The sequence below is a fragment of the Pelodiscus sinensis genome, chromosome 7, assembly GCF_049634645.1.
Source record: "Pelodiscus sinensis isolate JC-2024 chromosome 7, ASM4963464v1, whole genome shotgun sequence".
NCBI lineage: Eukaryota > Metazoa > Chordata > Testudines > Trionychidae > Pelodiscus > Pelodiscus sinensis.
Window position 1 is genome coordinate 60415252 of NC_134717.1, and position 22142 is coordinate 60437393.

At 43.2% G+C, this 22142-nt stretch overlaps 1 protein-coding gene across 4 annotated transcripts in view; it reads left to right on the forward strand.

Moving 5' to 3' along the window:
* The window catches only part of SPAG16 (sperm associated antigen 16), a 677765-nt gene that overhangs the window by 487443 nt on the left and 168180 nt on the right, over positions 1 to 22142 (forward strand). The window lies entirely within an intron of this gene.

Below are 22142 nucleotides of genomic sequence, written 5' to 3' on the forward strand. Positions count from 1 at the left end.
AGTGACTTAGTCTTTCAGGTCTATACAGCAGGGCTAAACTCTAAATAAGCTACGCAACTTGAGCTATGTTAATTGCGTAGCTTAAGTCAAAACAGCTTATTTCGACTGTTGGCAGTCTCTAAACAGCAGTTATTTCGAAATAGAGCACTCTTCCCCCAACTTCCCTTACCCAATCAAATGAGGTTTACAGAAGTCCAAGTAAAAAGCCTGTTATTTCAAATTTATTTCAAAATAGCAGGCTTGCTGTGTAGACATGCACAACATTATTTCATAGTAACTGCCATTATTCTGAAATAATGCTGCTGTGTAGACATAGTCTCACATTATTGGGACTGCCAGATGTTAGTTTTTGTTAAAAATGCTTCAGAGATGGATAGATTTTTGGGCCAGAATTTTTAAAACCTAGCAGCACCTATAATTAGCAGCTAGATATTCTGAAGAGTGTGAATCTTCTTATATACCTGAAAATATAGCTACTTATTTAGGTATCTGGATGGGAGCGGAATACTTTTGAAAAGCTGTGATTGCATATTTTAATAGATACTCTACGCCATCTTCTACAGCTAAGATTACGGAAAGATTTTAATAACACACTGCTTTAAGTTGTTCATAATTATCCAGGTTCCTGTATCTAGAGGTGAAATTGTTTTGGAAAGTTTGAACAAATTCTCTTTAGCCATAGAAATATAGAAAGTATATCTTTCCCTTTGTAAGTTACCATCTTATTTACTTATTTTCTGCAATCAAATCACAGCTACTTTATCATCTAAAATGTTCAAAAACGGCTTTAGTTCATGCAAGGCTAGGTCCTTTTATTATTTACAAAAGTACATACATAAGTGAAGATATAATTTTGTACAGTTCTCTAGAGATTACTGTATTGACTCTGACTCTCTTCAAAGGCTACAAGTGAATGGTCCCAAGACACAAGACTGACTAACAGATTTCACATAGCACAGTTAACTGGAAGTGCTGAGGTGACCCATAGGAAGGAGATCTCAAGGAAATTGCACTTTGAGCTAAAATCCCTTCTCTAACTCCTGAAGTATTATCATTTTTAAAAACCCATTGCGTGTGCTTTGGTAGAGACAGGCACTTTGCATGGGGCATCCTATACCCCCTTCCATGACTGGCTCTATCCACTGGCCAATGAGGAACATGGAGGCAGAGCCCTGGACAGAGTTCTCCTATGTAGATGCATGTAAAACACAAAATGGGACAGTTTTATCGTTAGGGAATGATAGAAAAACAGAACAATTGCATGATGTAAATTTCACTTTGGCAATTTGAGCTGACATTCAACTTGAGAATCTCCTCTGGTTTTGTAATACATCTATATCAAATTGTAAGAATTTGATAAACCTCTCCATTTGAAACAAGTCCTCATATAGCCTCCTCTTACTGCACATTCCAGCTTGACCATCATTTACGTTATTTGTACCTCATTATCATGCAGTATCTCCGTTTATCTCCATGGAATTACTTCAGATTGACTATAACTTACAGCACAGTTTGAACCTTTGTGTGTGTACAGATACGCTTGAGTATGAATGGAGGAATGAGTCACCATTCATTAGGGCTTGTTTATTACTGATATTCTCTGCATCTTGCTTGCATTAGATGAGGGGGAAAAACACAGTAACCAAATTTCCGTAAAACAAATAATAATTCTGAACTGATCAATGCCCAAAAGGGTTCCTAAGGCATCCTTCATCAGCAGCATCCAGCTCTCCCTCCGCACACAGAAATGCAACCAGCATTTCAGGTCAAGCTTCCATTGATTTACTGAAGGACAAATAATGTCAGACAGTTCTTCTACCAAAACAAAATTTCAATTTTGTTTACTTCTTCAGCAGTCCAGCTTGATGTCAGCTACCATTTAGCTAGGCCAATAATATTGATATTTGATGTCAGTTCTTATTCATTACTGCACCCAAATGATACAAAAGCCAAATCTTTTAGATGTTTCCGTGGCTGGCCAAATAAAGCCTAGGCTGTCAGACTATAGCTGATAGACAGAAACCAGAAAAGAACAGAATACAAAATCAAACCTATATCTGCTGCTGTTGTTGTTTATGTATTCAGAGTGTTCAGTTCTTTGCATAAGCTCCAAGCCAGCCACTGATAAAGGTTACCTAGTAATATCAAATGTGTAATTAGACATGCAGAAGGGCTAATAGGTTCTTCTCTTGGTATATTGCTGTCTTCATACATAAGAAATATAATTGCAGAACAGGGTTGCATTCTAAATGCAGATATTAGTATTATTAGTTGAAAGGCGTTAGAAGTAAAAAAAAAATCAAAATCTGAGAAGTGTCCTTATCAAGGCAAAGGGAGAAAGGAATTGCTATTCTGTCAGTGCTGGGGTGGAGAGGAAAATGTGCAATGAAACATAATTGCTCCTCATGCCATTTTTCGTGTTGCTGGTAGCTAGAGAGGTTCAACTGCAGATGAAACTGTAGGACGGTCCTCCCTCCACTAGAAGGACTGATTCCAACACCATTGGCTAAGGAGGTCATCTGTGTCCTCATTTCCTGTAGGCGTTCTCTGGGATTCTGTGTCTGCCACACAGATTATTCACCACCGCTTTCCCCAGCTCACACCATCAATATTCTGCATAGAGACTCACAGGGAATCATCAAGGTGCAATCAGAAAAGAAGTTCTAAAGGCATGCTAGGAGAATCCAGTATATCCAGGCTATATCCAGCTCCAACTAAATATTCATGCCGTAGAACTTAGATTCTCTAAATATGAGACTAGAAAAAAAATCTCTTTGCTGACTCTTCCAAATGTCAGAAGCTTCTCAATTTATTCACCTCAGAAACCATCACAGACATCAGCTCTGTTATTCCAGACACTGAAACACAATGTCATGGAGGGGGATTCTGCCTTCTTTCAGTGGAGAAGCCCCTAGGTCTGTGCATTTTGTCTGGTCCTGATGATACTGCAAATGTCAGGAAGCACAAGGAAGTTCTTGCCCCACAAATCCTTGTTGTACTATATTAGCTTTGGAAACCATAATTGTTGCTGTTAAAAGAGGAAAGATGGTCTTATAATAAAAGCATTTGATGCGTTATACCAAGTTTCCTGAGTTCCGTACTCGATCTGCTATTTCCTTATCTGAGATGTTGTGAAGATAAATTTAGTAATACTTGTAGTACAGTTATGGCTCAGCTCTGGCTACCCAGTAAATTGTTAATATCAGCCTATGAGCAAACTCCAAATATCTGAGCTGGGATTTTTATTAGGTCCAAGGAAATCTAGCTTTCAGATCCTACTGAGCTGACTGTGATGGTGTAAGCCATTGAAGTGTTTACCTTGATAGGTCATCCGTCACTTCTTTATGACAGATTACGTTAATCGAGATACCTTCTTTGCTGAGCACTGATTTAGTACACAACTCCCCTTCGGTTCTGCCTTTCCCTAGTAAGACAGAAAAGAAGTTCTTCCAGTTCAGTTACGCTCATAGTTCAGTTATGCTCATCCATGAAATATGACCCTGGAAGTTGTGTCTTTCTTGGATCAAAATAGGAGCATAACTATCAACTAAAAGAACTACACTTTTCTTTCTTAAAATGGGAAGGCAGATCTGAAGGCTTTGAATCTATTTTTTGCCCAAAGTCTTGATTTTCCCCTCAAGATTCAGTCCACAAAAGTCTGTTTTCTCCAGGTGCAAGTTGCCTTAGGAGTCTTTGATTTCACAAGAGTTCCGCTCTCCTGCAAATTACTAGTTTGTTGAAGGCTTTTGCCAGACAGTCTTCTCAAGACCTATATCTCTAAATGGAATCTTCAAATAAAAAAAAACGTATAGGTCAAGGCAACACCCTTCAATCTCCCCCTCCTTTATTGTTTTAGCCACTAAATTCTCTCTCTTGCTATTACTTCAAGCAGTAGAGTTGGTGAACTGGACGTTTATTGAACTTAATCTCCCATTCTTCCGAGATAAAATCACATCGTCTGTACTTTTCCTTCATCCATCACCAAGGTTAAAATGATTTTCTGTTTGAACAAAGAAATGTTGTTTAGTTCTTTTGTTGTCCCATTACAGCAACTCACTGGAGTCCACAGGCGCATCGGGTACCGTTCATAAGAACACGGTCTCTGCAAAATGCGTCCATTTGGTAAACCCAGTCAAGGTCTCCAAACTTGCTCAAAAGTCTTGGGCCCACTAAGAAATGGCAAAGAAGCTGACGGTACCGTCCATCAGCTGTAAGCTCCCCACCTCCAGCCATCTCTACTCTCTCAGCACTCTCTCTCATGCAGACATCGAAGCCTCTAGGAAAGAAACATAGCCTCCCGTAATGAGATTTGTAAAACCACCTCTTGGGCTTCAATCCTCCCTTTCATTAGACATTACAAGATTGATGCCTGTTTGTCTGAAGATATTACCTTCAGGCATCAGGTCCTGAAAGCTGCAGTGTATTTTTTTTCCTATTTAATATCTTTATTTTCTTCCTTCAATAATGCACGGCTTGATGTACCCTGGTAGTATTCCATGTTCTTGGATCAGTGACTACACAACAAAGGAGAAGAGGATAGTCCCTGTCTGGATATTGGTTATCTTAGAGTAAGTGCACACACTTGGCTTGACTTCTTTCTCTGTGGTGTCCGGTGTGATACATACATTTCTTGGACATCCTAGGGGGTCCTATCCCAGATGCATGTCTTCTAAACCATTTAAATGGTGCCCGCATAAACATTCCTTAAAAACTGCCTTTTTTCCAAGGATTAATAGCTGCTATAGTCAGCCATTCTCCATGTGCCTCTGGAATGCTGAAAGCATTGGCTCTGAACAGTGTAATATAAGTGTATGGACAGGTTGCACAGGATTGCCCCATATTCATTGTTCCCATTTTAAATATAGTTAATCAAATATTGGCATCTCACTAAATGAAGAAAAAAAAACCCTGAGCTGGTCAGTTAAGCTGGACTTTTTATGTAAATAAGCTTTGTGTTTAATAGAATTTTTGGTTTTGATGGAAAATGTGGTTTCTGCAAAATCAATCTTTTTCCCATGGGGAAATTAGAGAGACAAGTCCATTTTACTGGACCAGCTTCTTTTGGGGTGCATCTACACAGCACCCTAAACTTGAAATAAGATACGCAATTGCGCTATGCAAATTGCATGTCTTATTTTGAAACTATTTCAAAATATCTTATTTCGAAATTTGGTGCATCTACTCAGCACCAAATTTCAAAATAATGCACTTCACTCGTTCAATAAAGTTTACTGGGATGGTGAAATAGCGTACTTCGAAATAACGGGCGGCTTGTGTAGACTTGGGGTAGCTATTTTGGGATACCTCTGGTATCCCGAAATAGCCGTGCAGTGTAAACATATGTGACTGTGCACGTGGGGGTCGGCCCGGTGCCCCGGGTCCCTTGTCCCCCCAGTTCTGGGCATTGCACAGTCCTATGTCCCACCAACCAGTTCCTCAGCGGTTGATAGGGCCAGTTGTCTCTAGCCAGAGTCCTCTTACATTGCTCCTCTATACGGGTGAGAGGAGAGAGGGGGGCCTGGGCCAACCCACACTCATGGGCCCCAGCCCAGGGCCCTAAGGACTTGGACCACGCTGCGTTCCAAATCCGGCTGGCGGGGCTGCCCGACTAAACTCGCCAGCCCACGGGCTAGGAGCACCGCCCTGCCCTGGGCTACTTCCTCTCTCCTCCCCCTCCAGGTGCCTTTTGTTAGGGCTCACTACCTTCCCGCCACAACCCAGCCCGGCACTTCCTCTGCCGCTCAAAGGGGACTTCGCCGAACACCCTTTCTCCCAGCGTCGGCGTCCTCCACGCTCATCTCCCCTTTCCTCCAGCCCGGGTGGCTTTTAAATCCCCCACTGCTCCCGGCACCGGGCATGACATCTCCATGATGTCACTGGCGTGGCTCTGCCCCCCACACCGATATAGCGTGGGGCCGTCCCCTCCACCCTCTTTACTGCCGGGCCAGCGGTCATCAGTTGCACCGCGGCCCCGGAGCATCTGGCACACAACCAGTAAGGGCTCACCCGCAGCGCCAGCAGGGCACTTGCCCCGGGGGATCCAGTGCGGGGTCGCGGGACCCCTTTAGTGAAAAAGATAAGCTTTCAAGCTACTGAGAACTCCTCTTTAGGTCTAGGGAAAGTGTTCAGTGTCACACCTAAATCCAAGGCAGAACAGCTTGTTTATCAGAAGTAGTTAACACACATGCCATTCAAGGAGAAGTGGCCTGTTGAAACCTCTGTAGTTATAGGACATCACAGAGGGATTCATGGGTTACAGATTGTAGTTATGGTTTATTACAACAGTGTTTTAAGACAATGACATTGAAGGAATGTCAGGACTCATAGAGTATGTCTACACTGCCACCCTAGTTCGAACTAGGGTGGCTAATGTAGGCATTCAAACTTGCAAATGAAGCCAGGGATTTAAATATCCCGGGCGCCGCCATTTTTAAATGCCCCATAGTATGAACTACCTGCCCGCGGCTACACTCAGCACGGACTAGGTAGTTCGAATTAAAGCTCCTAATTCGAACTACAGTTATTCCTCCTTGCAGGAGGAATAATGGTAGTTCGAATTAGGAGCTTTAATTCGAACTACCTCGTCCGTGCCACATGTAGCCACGGGCAGATAGTTCGAACTACGGAGCATTTAAAAATGGCGGCGCCCGGGAACATGCAAATGGAGCCCGGGATATTTAAATCCCGGGCTTCATTTGCAAGTTCGAATGCCTACATTAGCCACCCTAGTTCAAACTAGGGTGGCAGTGTAGATATACCCATAGAAACCTTCCTCAAACCACTCACCACACAAAGGGCCAGCTTCTTCCTGGAGACAACTGACCTCTTCCAGAAGAGGGAAATAGCTTTAGATCGAAAGGAAGCTCCCCAATATGTCAACCTCTTCATGGGCAACCTTAAGGAATAATTTCTAGACCATGAAACTAATGATAAATCTGAGAATCAGCGATGCTATTCCCATCCTCAGTAGAGATGACCCCTAAATTCATTCAACATGATTCTCTTCACTGACAGAAGTTGGGCCAATAAAATATATTACCTCACCCATTTTATCTTTCTAATGTCCTGGGCCTCACACAGCTATAACAACACAAGAAAATGTTGATTTTGCAGGATTTTTTAAATGTTCGTTACCATCTTGATTTAAAGGGGGGTGTTGGTTCAGCATTATTCCTTGTTCATGTGACATTCCAGAATCCAGTTCAGACCAGTGAGTAACTATGGGTATGTCTACACTACCCCCCTAGTTCGAACTAGGGGGGTAATGTATGCATACCGAACTTGCTAATGAAGCCCGGGATTTGAATTTCCCGGGCTTCATTAGCATAAAGCCGGCGCCGCCATTTTTAAAAGCCGGCTAGTGCGAACCCCGTGCCGCACGGCTACACGCGGCACGGACTAAATAGTTCGGATTAGGCTTCCTAATCCGAACTATCTAGTCCGTGCCGCGTGTAGCCGCGGGGCACGGGGTTCGCACTAGCCGGCTTTTAAAAATGGCGGCGCCGGCTTTATGCTAATGAAGCCCGGGAAATTCAAATCCCGGGCTTCATTAGCAAGTTCGGTATGCATACATTACCCCCCTAGTTCGAACTAGGGGGGTAGTGTAGACATACCCTATGTTACCTCTTTTCCTCTCACCTGGGGTGTCCTTTACACAACCTTGCTGCTGTAGCCTCCAACTTTGGCTGTTCAAACAGCCTCCGACATGTATGTCACTCACAACTTTGTGTGTGGTTAAGCCAACCAGCCATCCTTTGGCTTTTATCAGCCTAAAAAATTACCACTGGTCAACACATGTCTCATCCCAGATTTTCTCCTAATATTGTATGTCCTATATTGCCCAGTGCTCTCCTAGATATCACAAATACATGGAATCTGTTAATCCGTTAAGGGCATAATATGCACACAACTTGTTACATCCAAGAAAAGTTACCCAACTCATCAGCTGGAACACACACGGGATTAAATAAAACACGTTTACTAACCATAAAGAGAGAGATTTTAAGTGAATACAAGTAATGAGGTATAAAAGTCAGAAATGGTTACAAGAAGAGTATCACTGGAATGCTGACTTAATGAACTGTCATATTCAGAATTTTCTCCCCACATGCTTTGAGCAGTCTTAGTGACCAACTCTTTAGGTCAGGACCCTTCCCCGAGAGCTCAGCAGCTGTTTCCTTTGTTTCTTCAGCCACAATGAATGTGGTGAGCGGGGTGGAGGTCTCATTCTTTTTATAGTCCTTCTTTCCTCTGACAATCACTTCCAGCTGGAAGCAAGGCAAAAGGCAGCCTGCATGGATGGAAATTCCATGTTGTTTCTTTGCTAAAATGTAGGACTTTTTTTTTGCCCCCTTTCCTTTCCTGCTAAAGAATGACCAGTTGGCAGGTCTATCAGCCTTGTTTACCACGGTCTGAGATGTCAGTTTATCCTTTGTATCTGAGGAACTGGATTGACCACTCCCCACAGTGACCTAGAAAACAGGTCTTGTTCTCCTTTGAGTGCTTATTCATGTCCATTCAAGTAAGTGTGTGTGCTCACCAGTGCTGGAAAATGTTTCCTCGGCAGTGCCTGTAGGGGACCGGCTACAGTGACCCCTGCAATGGCATGCATATGCTGCATTATGTAGGGGGCCGCTGAGCCCATCCCTCCCCCAGTTCCTTCTTACTGCTAGTGACAGTGCTTGGAACTACTTGCTCCAGCTTAGCAGTCACCTTTTCAAGAGTTCATCGTTCCCTTTTAATTTTAAATAAAGATTTAAAAATGGCAAAGATTTTCATTTTTCTCCCTCCCTTTGTAGTTAGTCCCCATTAGGGGCCTAGCCTGGCGATGGGACATGCCCCATTCCCCTACCTTTAAATTATGTGCTAACTGCTGCAGGCCTGTGCCAGCTTGCGACCCCCAGGCAGACTGCTGTTGCTGCCTCGGAGAGTCTCACATCAGTGAGAACTGTCAGATCTGCAGATCGTTCCATCCCAGAGCTATCAAAGAGAAGCATATTCACTTAAAAGCACTTTTGATGGAGTCTTCCTTGGCTCCACAAGATCAGTGCTCTGACGCCATGCCAAGCACCACCGGAGATTCTGGTTTTATAATCAGCCCCAGTGTTTAATAGGACTGACTGTATGTTGGATGCCTAATCTAGTATAGCTGGTCTTGAATTAATTCAATTATATGTGGCTAAGGTAGACGTGCTAGAACCTTCAAGAGACCCTGGGTAGAAATACATAATAAACACATCATAAATCATATTTCTCTTCATAAACTTCAACTTCATATTTGCAAAACAAAAAAACAAAAAACCTGTCATACCAATTTGTGCCTAAATATAATTACAAGGAAAAGAGATGATTTCATTTAATACGATTTTTTTTTGCTCAGTTGTGTGGTGTTCAGTGAATGTGGCCTTCTGTATGCATAATCTAAGAAGCGAATGCTGTTTAATGTGCAAATCTTCAAGCAGTGCAGAAAACGTTGTCCTTCCTTCTCAGAGGAGAATTAATTTGTATATCCCAAGTAGCAACTGTAAGAATAAAGATTTTAAAAATTGCCCCTCCTGGCAAAACATAGTGGAATTTCCTGTGGTAGATTTACATTATAGGCCCAGAGACCAACCTAAATCATTTTTTTTCATTTCAATATCTGTTTTTAAACTCACTGTGTCAATAAATAAGCAAAACTTAATATAAATAGTAAGATCCAGACATTTCATGGATCTAGCCATGAGACAGGTTTCTCATCACTGACACATGCAAATGGACATGCGTTCATGCACCTGCGTGGATGCTATCTTGCTGTTCAATAGAAATTTCCTCAGGCTATTTCTATACTGTCTTTCCTTTTTATATACTGACCGTTTCTACCTGAGTCAGAGAGCTAGTTCCATGGTGCTCATGAGCTATCAACCATCCTTCAGGTGGACTGTACATTTCTTGTTTATATCTCCCCTGCTGATGAGTCTCTCGTTAATCAGGCAATGCCATTATAGCAGTGGTGCTGATGTGTATTTGTCTTTGAGAAAAGGTTTCAGGGCATTGCTCAGAATTGTAACATATTTCAATAATAAATAAATAGTAAAATCTCATAATGTCAGATGTGGTGGTGTTACATGTTTCTTCATGATAATAATATTCAGCAGATTATGAGTCCTAAATGATACCTTGTGAGGCATACTTGTGCATAATATATGTGCTGGGGAGGACATGGTGTACACAGTGTCATATGGAGTACAGAGTATCACAGTCATGTAGGCTGTGTCCAGACTCAGGGGTTTTTTCGAAAAAAGTAGCCTTTTTTCGAAAAAACTTCACCTGCGTCTAGACTGCAGCCGCGTTCTTTCGAAATTAAATCGAAAGAATGCGGCTTTTCTTTCGACGGTGGTAAACCTAATTCCACGAGGAAGAACGCCTTCTTTCGAAAGTGCTCTTTCGAAAGAAGGTGTTCTTGACAGCAAACAGGCTTTTTAGAAAGAGAGCATCCAGACTCACTGGGTGCTTTCTTTCGAAAAAGCGGCTTGCTTTTTCGAAATTCCGTGTGCAGTCTAGACGCGCTCTTTCGAAAGAGGCCCTTTCAAAAGTATCTTTCGAAAGAGCCTCTTTCGAAAGAGGCTTGCAGTCTAGACATAGCCGTAGATTGAATACCAGATTTTTAAGGTAAACTTTTAAACAGTATCACATGCAAATAATTTTGTGTACAACAAATATCCTAAATTTAATAGCAGGCTCAAAACAGAGGTACATTCATGATCAGAATAAAGTCTATATTAGATTATCACTTATCCTTTGTGATGCATGAAGTGTGTTTGGTTTCATCACCCACTGTATTACAAAATATTTTGAAATTGGAAGGGAAAATTTTGTTCTATTGTTATTTCTACTACTTAGAATTGATAGAACAATTATATTTTTCTATTGAAAACTTCTGGTGAAAGTGAAAAGATTTGTTAATTTTGTTGAAAGTTGACATTTTTTGTCAGGCCACCTGAAAATCAAAAATAAGTCTGTTTTCAGCAAATGAAAAAGTTTCATTTGGTTTTCCAATGAAAAGGGGGGGAGGGGGGAAATACAACAGTTAAAATAGGTGGACAAATTTCAACCAGTTTTATTTTATATTGTGTGAAAGTATTACATATTGTTAAGTGCTGCTTTTTTTCCTTTTAAATGGATTTTTTTTCTGATTTATTAGAGCTAAGCATTAGGACAGATAATGTTACCAGATTTGCCCAATACTCTGGGGTATGCTCATTTATCAGGGTTACCCTTATGGGACTGGGGGAAGGTTAACAGTTCTATCAGTGTGCTGTTGGTGCTTACTTGGGCTCTCATATGGAGCTGAATTCTCCCTGCTGCCAATTCCCCCTCCCACTGGAGCTCTCCTGCAGGAACTAGGTTCCTCAGGATGGGGTTCTTCCCACCTTAGCAACACACACAGACACTCACACACACTAGTCAGAGCACGTCTGAGAGGACTGGGTACTCAGCACTCACAAGCTGACCCCCTCATATGTCCCTGGACTCAGCTGGCTGGGTTTCACAGCAATGCCACACTGCACCTTCATGTGCCTTTGGACTCCGTGGGCTGGATTAAACAGCACTTTAAGCTGCCATCCTCATAAACCCCCAGGTTCAGCACCCCCTATCCCCACTTTCACACCACAGTCATTCACTGGTAAACCACACAATGAGCAAACCCCACAGGATTTTGGGCACTACAGGGATCTTTTGCTTGGGTACAAGAAGCGTTGTTGCAGAGCGAATGGGGAAGCCAAAACAACACCCCTTAAGGAAGAGTGAGCAAAAGAGAAAGAAAGAGAGAGAAGCAACCAGCTTAACAATGAAAGTGATTTATTTCTGAGTAGTGAATAGATATCAAACAGTTACAATATTAAATCTAACAATTACAATATTAAATCTAAATTGAAGCTGCTTACAAATGTTAGGTAACCATATAACAGTTTACACAGGGCAGGGTCAGGAGGCTATGCTTAGAGAGATAGTTGAGAGAGAGAGAGAGAGAGAGAGAGAGAGAGACCTCACCACTCCACGGAGCTTGCACTGATCGGGGTTCCCAGATGATGATGGTAGCCGGGGGTCCTGAGGGCAGGAGAAAAGCAGGACAGAGCCCCCAGCACGATCAGACAGGAGATGAAGAAGTCTCAATGGAACTGATGCAGTTTAAGTCCAGGTATCAGAACAGTTTTCTTGGGGCAAGGAGAGGAGTTTTATAGGGATAGTTCAAAGAGAAAGAGGAGAGACAATAGAGACTGATCACACCTGGTTATGGGTGATGTTCCTTGAACGAGCTCACAATGCAACTTGGCAGTTTCAGTATTTTAGATGTCAATAGGATCGTTACTAGAATTGGTCTGATAATGACTAATTTGGGTGTGAGCAGGCCTAGGTTCATTAGCATCTGGAGCAGGGATTTCCCATCAGGCAGTGCTTCTCTGCTTTCGGTGTCCCATAGTTCAATGCGGTTCCTGCCTTGGAAGAGCTGCTCTCCATTCTGTATGCTAATGAGATGTCCCTCTGTTCCATCTTTAATGCAAATGAGGCTGGGGTGTTTCCTTAATTGTATCACCCTTGTCTGAAGCAGTTTAGGTGTGTCTTCCCTGGCCTTTTCTTTGCTTTGTCTTTGATTCTAGCAGAGGCCTGAGGGAGGGGGATGGTTTTCCATGAATGTCACTCCCTGACTCCCCAAGAGCACAAGGCTGACAGGTGACCATGTTCTGGTTCCCCAATAATCACAGAGCTGGTGGGTAACAAGTCCCCCCGTTGATGGGGTGCTTGCGCTGAGCAAGTATCCCCATCACATCCTTAGTCCATGATAGTGAGTTTGGTCTTCAATCCATTGTAGCCGTCGCATCAGTCGTTGGATCCAGCAAACCAGTAGAATCAGACCAATTACTAGTATAATTTGGAAACCAATGATCACCACAAGGGGGTGAAGCATAATATTTAAAAGACCAGTTGCAGTGGGGCACCACCCAAGCAATGTCTCCCACCAGGAGTGATGGCCTGTGTCTGCAGCTGTAGTTGCTAGCGTAGAGATCTCCAGAGTTTGGAGTTTCTGAAGCTCAGGTTGTAAGGAGAGATGATTTAATAGTACCTTAATAACATTGAGACCCATTCCCAGTGCAATGGGAGAGATCTCCTTGTATAACTCAGTGTAGGCTTTGAGATGCTGTACAGTCCATATAGGCACAGTACACTTGCTATTGCAGCTAACAATTGTGGTTACATCTAACAATTGTAGTTATATCACAGAAATGGTGATTAATGTAAGGCACCATGAGTTGGATCCAATGTCCATTAATTAATACAATAGTACAATAATTACAAATGTAATTAGTACAATCTTGTTTTTACACGCACACATGCTTTAACAATGGACAGTAACAAACCCATCTTTCTAGATAACATCAAAGGAACAGTGAGATTTTATTTCCCAGTTGTGGGAAGAAACAATCATGTTCCTCCAATGCTTGGTCTCCACAATCCCGTTTGGGGGACCTTGCTGAATCAGGTCATGCCCCGCTACAGTCCAGTTCAGTGGTTCCCAGTTTACAAGGGACTGTGTGATATTCTTGCTGGTGGGTGTGATTAGAGACAACTGCAGCTCTGCTGCGGGTAATGGAGGTGTCTGGGTGCCAGTTACAATGATGACATGCAAGGGCATGGCTGGTACCCAAACTTCTGAAGAAACCAGGATTATTCAGTACCTTTCACCACCTGGAAGGCTGTCATTAGTGGCATCAGATGGCAGGTGTCTCTTTCGAGACCACAACGGCTTACAGAATAAGGGGATGGAGTCCGGTGTGGTCTTAGTTTCATAGCAAAACTTGAGTGACTCTCCGGTGGCAACCTGTGTACAATTGGCCACTTTCCCAGGAGTACCCTGAGGAGTTGCCAATAGCATGGAATTGATAGTGACACTGCAGGGCCAGGGGGTTGCTCCCATTTCAGCAAGCAGGCACCTTCGTAGGTTCAGGGGGATCACAGGTCCAGCATAGAGCTTGTGTAGCATCAGACTCCAGATACTTAGGGCCAGGAGAGTGCTGGGGCAACAGTGGGCTGTCATGGCTCTTGTTCAGGATCTGTGAAAGGGCAGAAAAGAGAAAACAAACTCCACACTCCCCCCGTATATACGGGGAGAATCGGAAATGATTATTACAGAGTGAACATGGAATAGTGGCCTATATAAGAATGGCCATAATAAGTCCAGTACTTCTTTGGCCTGTTCCTGCTTCAGCATCAGGGTAGGCACTGACAAGCCTAGCTGACATGTATTTGTTTAACAGCCCCAAGCTGTTCCTTCTTGCTAGTCAAGAAGGGTGGCTGGCAGGATGGAGAAGTCAGTTATGCTATTCCTTGCAGGTCAGGTGGTTTATCTTTCCACTCTTTGATTTGTGAAGAATGAAACCATTTCTGCCAGAGTTTCCCATTTTTCCTATTCAGGATTTCTACCTGGTCAACACTGGGGCTAGCCCAATTCACAATCATGCAGAGAGTGTGTGTCAGAGAATGCTGTTTTGCTGAAAACTTTCTGTACATTACTGGTTGGCCTAATTCCCATACTACCAGAGGTTTTCCCCAATGTACTTTTTTGTCTTGTTTCCCTTTATGTCCCTGATCATGCACAAATTGAATCAGGTCCCCCTGTATCTGGTTGGGGACTATCCAGTGCCTTTCACGGCCTGCACCCTCTGCCCACCAGACATCTTCAACCTGCTCCATCCTGGATTTTCCTGTGTGCTCTTTCCTTTTCCTGGCTAAGGACTGAATTTCTGTATCCCCATCTTGAAAAGTACCTAACTCTAAGGCATCTATTCCGTGGCCTAAAGGTTTTCCCTGAGTAGTTACTGCCTCTGTTTGTTCCACCTGGTCTGTGTCTTTGGTATGGTCACTGATAGCAGCAGCTTTGGCTAAGGTATCAGCTCTGTTGTTCCAGTGTGCTTCCTCTGAGGGATTTTTCTGATGCCCCTTGGTGTGAATCACCCAAGTGTCTCCAGTTCTTTCCATGTCCTTTCCCTCCTGAGCACAGCATTCTACTTGTCCCTGTAGTCTGTCTACTAGCAAGGGACCATCCTGCCAAACAGGTGCTTCCTGGATTTCTCCCCCACACCCACTGAGCTGAGCCTGTTTAGTGGTGGGTCTCCCTCCCGAGATCCACCGAGGACTCAGAATGTTTACTGAGGCTCCTGTGTCCACTAGCAGCTGGGCTAACGTCCCTGGATTCCCCACTGTAGCCCTTACAGTTGGTCTCCCCCACCTGTCACAATGAAGTCTTGCAATCAGCTGGGGAGGCCCACGGGGAACAGGGCACCCCTATTGATTAGCTGACTCCCTTGAAAGCCTGCACTCAGAAGAGGAGGCAGGATTCTGGTTTTGACAGGGAGTGAGTGTTGGGGACTCACTCCTCACTGGAGCAGTGGGCCGGGGTGGGGCTCCCTCCATCAACTCTGTTCTCCGTGTAACCTGAGACAAAGCATTAATTAGAGTGCTGAGGGGCTGGCGATCATATTTCCTCATGTCTTCCCCTAACTTTACTAGCTCCATCCAGATCACATTCCTAAGGGTCTCCTTGGGCCGGCGCTGCCCAATACGGTGGGAAGTAGGGGGACTACCACTGGGAGTGCGACTGGCAGAATGGGGACCATTATTTGCAAAAGTAATAGCCTGTACAGGCTCACAGTTAGTCTTTTTGCTGATCTGTTTTTTTAAAACACCAGTCTCTCTTAACAAATCTCCCACCTGTTTAATTTTTGCCACTAGCTCATTCCATGTAAGGTGTTCCAAATCCACAGCCCCCATGGTAATTTTTGTCTGGGAATTCAGACCTGCATATGTGCTCTGTACCAATTCATGTCCTTGATACTGGTAAATGATAATTCCGTTCTCTTCTGTCTGGGGCAATGAATCAGAGAGAGCTGCCAGCATCTTTTTGCGAATTAGGTAAGCTTCAGGGGCCTCTCCAGGTTTCTGCTCTTCCAGAATATAGAGTTTTTTAAGGGAAGAAGCAGGCAGTAATATTTTGAGAGCACTTATCATCCATTCCCGGGGCCCAGGGGCAGTCCGCTCCCATGAACCTATGCCTATGTCCAGAGCATCTGCATCACCAGGAGAAGCACATAACTGGGCCAACTGGGTAAGGTCCATGCCATCAGCAGAGGGGTACATTTGCCAAATGCGAGCCAACCATGCCACAGCCGTGTCACGGTTCAGTGGTCCCAGCCTCTCAGCAATAGCCTTGGCCTGGCTAGGAGACCACCTTGTTACATCGGTGACCAGCTCTGTTGTGGGAAGGTCAGCTCCTGCAACTATGTGTTTCACTTCCCTTGTGGAAACAGGGGCAACATTGTGCCTGTGAGACCACTGGGGGTTAAATGGGGCTTGGGGTTCAGTATCAGGGAGTATTTCTATTTTTGTAGGGGGTTCCCAATCACAGTCCTCTCTTAACCTTACAGCTGCTACCACCCCCTTATGGGCACTAAGTTGGGCATGCAGTTTACTGATCTCTGCCTCACACTTCTGATGGCTAGCTGCTGCCTTAGCTGCCTTGTTTTCATCTGCTAGAAAGCGAGTTGCTGCTCGTGCTTCCTCTAACAACATTTTAGTGTGAGACAACTCTTTTCTGTACTGTTCTGCAGCCATATTGGCCTTGTCCCTTTCCTCTTGCATATTTCTAAGTAAAGTCACCATTTTAAGCTTTTCTGCTATAAATTCACATCCATCCATCTCACATTTGTCCAAACACTGTTGTAACTGCTTTTTCTCCAGCTCCAATTCCTGCCTTCCCTTTACCATTTCAGCCATGTCTAGACATGCATAAAACAATGCCCATGCAGCAGCTGCATCTTTTGCACTACCTCGTGGCTTAATGGTTGTGCAGTATTGTTCAAAGCTCAAACTTGCTTCAAGCAGGGGATCCTCACCCTTAAAGCACCCCCTCTCCCAGGGACATTTCCCCTTCTTCATTACCCATCTCTCTATCCTATTGGTTTTCTCCTGTCTCAAGCGAGTAGCCAAAGGGGTTCTCTCAGACATCTCTACTTTCCTTACTGCACTAGTTATCTTTTACCTGCAGTCAATATAACTCTAAAATATTTACTTTCAAGCCCAATATTTAACTTTCAATTGCACAGTCCCACAATAATTCCAAGAACAATTCAGAACTTTACCACATTAATGCCTATTCGCACAGTTCTACAAAAATTCCAAGCACAATTCAGAACTGTTACCACATTAATTCCTAGTTCCAGTTCTACAATAATTCCTAAATGCACAGTACTACAATAATTCCAAGCATAGTTCAGCTACAAAAATTCCAAGCACAATTCAGAACTGTTACCACATTAATTCCTAGTCCCAGTTCTACAATAATTCCAAGCACAATTCAGAAACTTTACCACATTAAGTCCTATTTGCACAACTCTGCAATAATTCTACAATAATTCCAAGCACAATTCTGACCAGTTACCACATTAATTCCAAGCACAGTTCAGCTACAATAATTCCAAGCATAGTTCAGAACTTTTTCAAGTATTCTATGTGAATAATAGAAGGAGCTCAATAAAAGGCTTAAAAAAAATAGAAAAAAAAACTGACTCAGGCCCCTGCCTCAGTTTCCCCACTCTGGAGCAACTACTCAGAACTTTACCAAGTAGTCTATAGAAATGATAGAAGCAGCTCACTAAAAGACAACAACAACAACAACAAAAAGGAAAGAGAAAAGAGGAAACAAAAAAAAAACCTGTGCCTCAGTTTCCCCACTCTGCAGCAACTACTCAACAAGTACCCCGTGATCAGGATCACGTGCTGCCCACGTTCCTCCACCAATTTGTTACCAGATTTGCCCAATACTCTGGGGTATGCTCATTTATCAGGGTTACCCTTATGGGACTGGGGGAAGGTTAACAGTTCTATCAGTGTGCTGTTGGTGCTTACTTGGGCTCTCATATGGAGCTGAATTCTCCCTGCTGCCAATTCCCCCTCCCACTGGAGCTCTCCTGCAGGAACTAGGTTCCTCAGGATGGGGTTCTTCCCACCTTAGCAACACACACAGACACTCACACACACTAGTCAGAGCACGTCTGAGAGGACTGGGTACTCAGCACTCACAAGCTGACCCCCTCATATGTCCCTGGACTCAGCTGGCTGGGTTTCACAGCAATGCCACACTGCACCTTCATGTGCCTTTGGACTCCGTGGGCTGGATTAAACAGCACTTTAAGCTGCCATCCTCATAAACCCCCAGGTTCAGCACCCCCTATCCCCACTTTCACACCACAGTCATTCACTGGTAAACCACACAATGAGCAAACCCCACAGGATTTTGGGCACTACAGGGATCTTTTGCTTGGGTACAAGAAGCGTTGTTGCAGAGCGAATGGGGAAGCCAAAACAACACCCCTTAAGGAAGAGTGAGCAAAAGAGAAAGAAAGAGAGAGAAGCAACCAGCTTAACAATGAAAGTGATTTATTTCTGAGTAGTGAATAGATATCAAACAGTTACAATATTAAATCTAACAATTACAATATTAAATCTAAATTGAAGCTGCTTACAAATGTTAGGTAACCATATAACAGTTTACACAGGGCAGGGTCAGGAGGCTATGCTTAGAGAGATAGTTGAGAGAGAGAGAGAGAGAGAGAGAGAGAGAGACCTCACCACTCCACGGAGCTTGCACTGATCGGGGTTCCCAGATGATGATGGTAGCCGGGGGTCCTGAGGGCAGGAGAAAAGCAGGACAGAGCCCCCAGCACGATCAGACAGGAGATGAAGAAGTCTCAATGGAACTGATGCAGTTTAAGTCCAGGTATCAGAACAGTTTTCTTGGGGCAAGGAGAGGAGTTTTATAGGGATAGTTCAAAGAGAAAGAGGAGAGACAATAGAGACTGATCACACCTGGTTATGGGTGATGTTCCTTGAACGAGCTCACAATGCAACTTGGCAGTTTCAGTATTTTAGATGTCAATAGGATCGTTACTAGAATTGGTCTGATAATGACTAATTTGGGTGTGAGCAGGCCTAGGTTCATTAGCATCTGGAGCAGGGATTTCCCATCAGGCAGTGCTTCTCTGCTTTCGGTGTCCCATAGTTCAATGCGGTTCCTGCCTTGGAAGAGCTGCTCTCCATTCTGTATGCTAATGAGATGTCCCTCTGTTCCATCTTTAATGCAAATGAGGCTGGGGTGTTTCCTTAATTGTATCACCCTTGTCTGAAGCAGTTTAGGTGTGTCTTCCCTGGCCTTTTCTTTGCTTTGTCTTTGATTCTAGCAGAGGCCTGAGGGAGGGGGATGGTTTTCCATGAATGTCACTCCCTGACTCCCCAAGAGCACAAGGCTGACAGGTGACCATGTTCTGGTTCCCCAATAATCACAGAGCTGGTGGGTAACAATAACTTCTTATTTAAAATGAATATTTGATATGTTGCCACTATCACTGAATTTATGGAATTGCATATTACATATATTTCAGTAACCCAAATAAAGTTATGGCGATAATGTTATTACAGTGAGTACAGAAGTAATCAACAATGACTGCCCACTTATTTTTAAGTGTGTAATCCTTTACTTTAATAGCATGCAGTCGCTGAATTATAATAGAACTCTTAAGGAGAAACACATGACATCTATTGTAATACCCTATGAGTTCACTATGATCACTGCTATCAGAGGGAATATCTAATGAGGTAATACTGTCACCTAACTTTAGTTTAGTTGATATCTTTCAAAATGCTCTGAAAAGCAAGTAATATAAATTAGCATTCACCTCCTCCTTCCGTTGCACAACTCCTGGAATGTAAAGGCACTGCTTTGATGGATAAAAAGAAAAACAAAATTGATCATCTTAAGCCCTTCTACCAAAAAAAAAAAAAAAAAAAAAAAATAGCAGCAGCTCTTTCTGCTGTACTGTTTCAATTGTAGTGTCAACTATGGCTAGCAGTTACTCTGCGGGGAGTGCGATGATCTTCAGTTTTTTATGTAAATTTATGCAAAGGAGTTCTGCAAGCCTAGCATGTGCTGTTCTCAAACACCTCAAGGAACTTCTTAATATTTGATGTGGCAAAGGGAAAAGAGATTCCCTCTGTTTCACACAGCAAGAGGGGAGTCTGCAGAGTGCATGTAAACAAAGAAAGAGAACAATGATCTGTCATTATTTGGAACTTGGTAGTCCTGGAATATTCTGAAACAAACGCTCTTCCTTTTTTGTTTTTCTTTTCCAATTATTTATAGTGATCCCTTTAACTCATGGTTACAGAAAGGGCTCTTTATTAGCCCCACCCACACCCGCATTGTAAAATTAATACGCCAGAAATAATATAATTATCAGGGGAATAGCCATATTAGTCCATATCCACAAAACAGCAAGGAATCCTGTGGCAACTTAAGGTTTATCTACACTGCACCTTTAGTTCGGAATAAGATATGCAATTTGAGCTATGCAAATTATGTCTCTTATTTTGATCTAATTTCAAAATAGCTTATTTTGAAATTTGGTGCTGTTTACACAGCACCAAATTTCAAAATAAACTTCTATTCCTACAAGTGCCTTAATCCTCATGGAATGAGGATAACAGGGATGTCAGAGTTGCAAGCCCGTTACTTTGAAATCTATTTAGAAATAATGGGCTTGCTCAAAAGATGTGGAATAGCTCTTTCGGGATACCGGAAGTATCCCAAAATAGTGCCGCTGTCTAGATGGACCCTTAAAGACTAATAGATTTATTGTGGCATCAACTTTTGTGGCAAAACCCAGTGTATCTGACTAAGTGAGGGTGATAGCTTATGCCCAGATATATCTGTTCATCTTTCAAAGATCATCCTAGCCTTTTCTTTATCCCTGTAGCACAGAATTATGTTGAGTCCGACAACACTAAGGAAACAAAGCCAGTAGTGAGAAATACCAAGCCAAATATTACTCTACTTTGTATTCAGCCTATTCCTTTTTATGGGATAGCACACCCACCACTTTTTTCTGGGAGCATGTTGCCACCTCCGTCCTGCCAACCTTTCATTCGGAAAGTCACACTGATTGCTAGTACCAGCACACTCTTCTCTCCATTGATCACTCTGGGTAACAATTTCAATTGATACCTGTTGTGAGCAGATTATGCGTCTCCCCTGCTCTGACCCACTTCATGGGTTTGGCTTTATTGTCTGTTCAAAGAAGTAAGGAAGCTTAAACCTTTGTCTAAGCAGCTCACCCTCTTAGGTTTTCCTGCAGAATCTCTCTGCTCTATTACTCAGTTCCTTCTGCTCCTCAGACACTCCATCCTTCCTTTTTATTAGATTGAAGATAACAAGATTCACCTCACAAGATTGACCCAGCAAAGATTACTTAGTGTCTGAAAGGGAGCTGTAGCACCTGAATTTCAATGGAGACATCCCGTAGTGTTATGAATGGCCCTCCAAACCTGCCCATTGTGGCTGTTTTCACACCCCCTTTATGGGCAAATGTGAGACAAGATGAGCATGTGACTCTATAATTCTCCTAATGGGGTTGTAATGACGCAATTAATTTCTGTGTGGTCTTTATGGGACCTCAGCTGCATGAGGCTTGAAGGTGAACTCAACCATTCAAATAACAGAGGCAGAAACAAGACTGATCTCTGGTAGCCACTTGCACAAAACATCAGCCAGTTCGTTGGCAGGAGATCCCCTTTGAGCTGGGGCTAAATATGTGATTACAACAATACATAGGCTCTTGAGAGAGATTCCTGTCTGAATTTTTGTGTCTTGAATTTCAGTGTGATTGTTAATAGTAATGCCCAAGTGATGGGCACTCTACAGAGCATTTGTCAAACACTGACAATCAGCATAATGCCGAAGAGAGCATAGAATGAAGATCATCCCTGTCCTAAAAAGCATCTACAATGAGAGGCATTACACCTATGAACCATACTGTCACCTGAACATAGGAGAATAATTTAGCACATTAGATAGAACATGAATAACCAGGACACTGGGCCGTGTCCATTGCAAAACTTTAGCTCTAATAGGCAACCAAGTGGGCTTACAGTAGAGGTTGTCCACTGACAGACCTCTGCTGGCAGTCCTAGAGAGCTCTTCTCCAGGAACGAACACACTACGGTCACGTCTACACTGGCTAGAAGATCAGCCCTCCAGAGGCAGATCTTCTAGT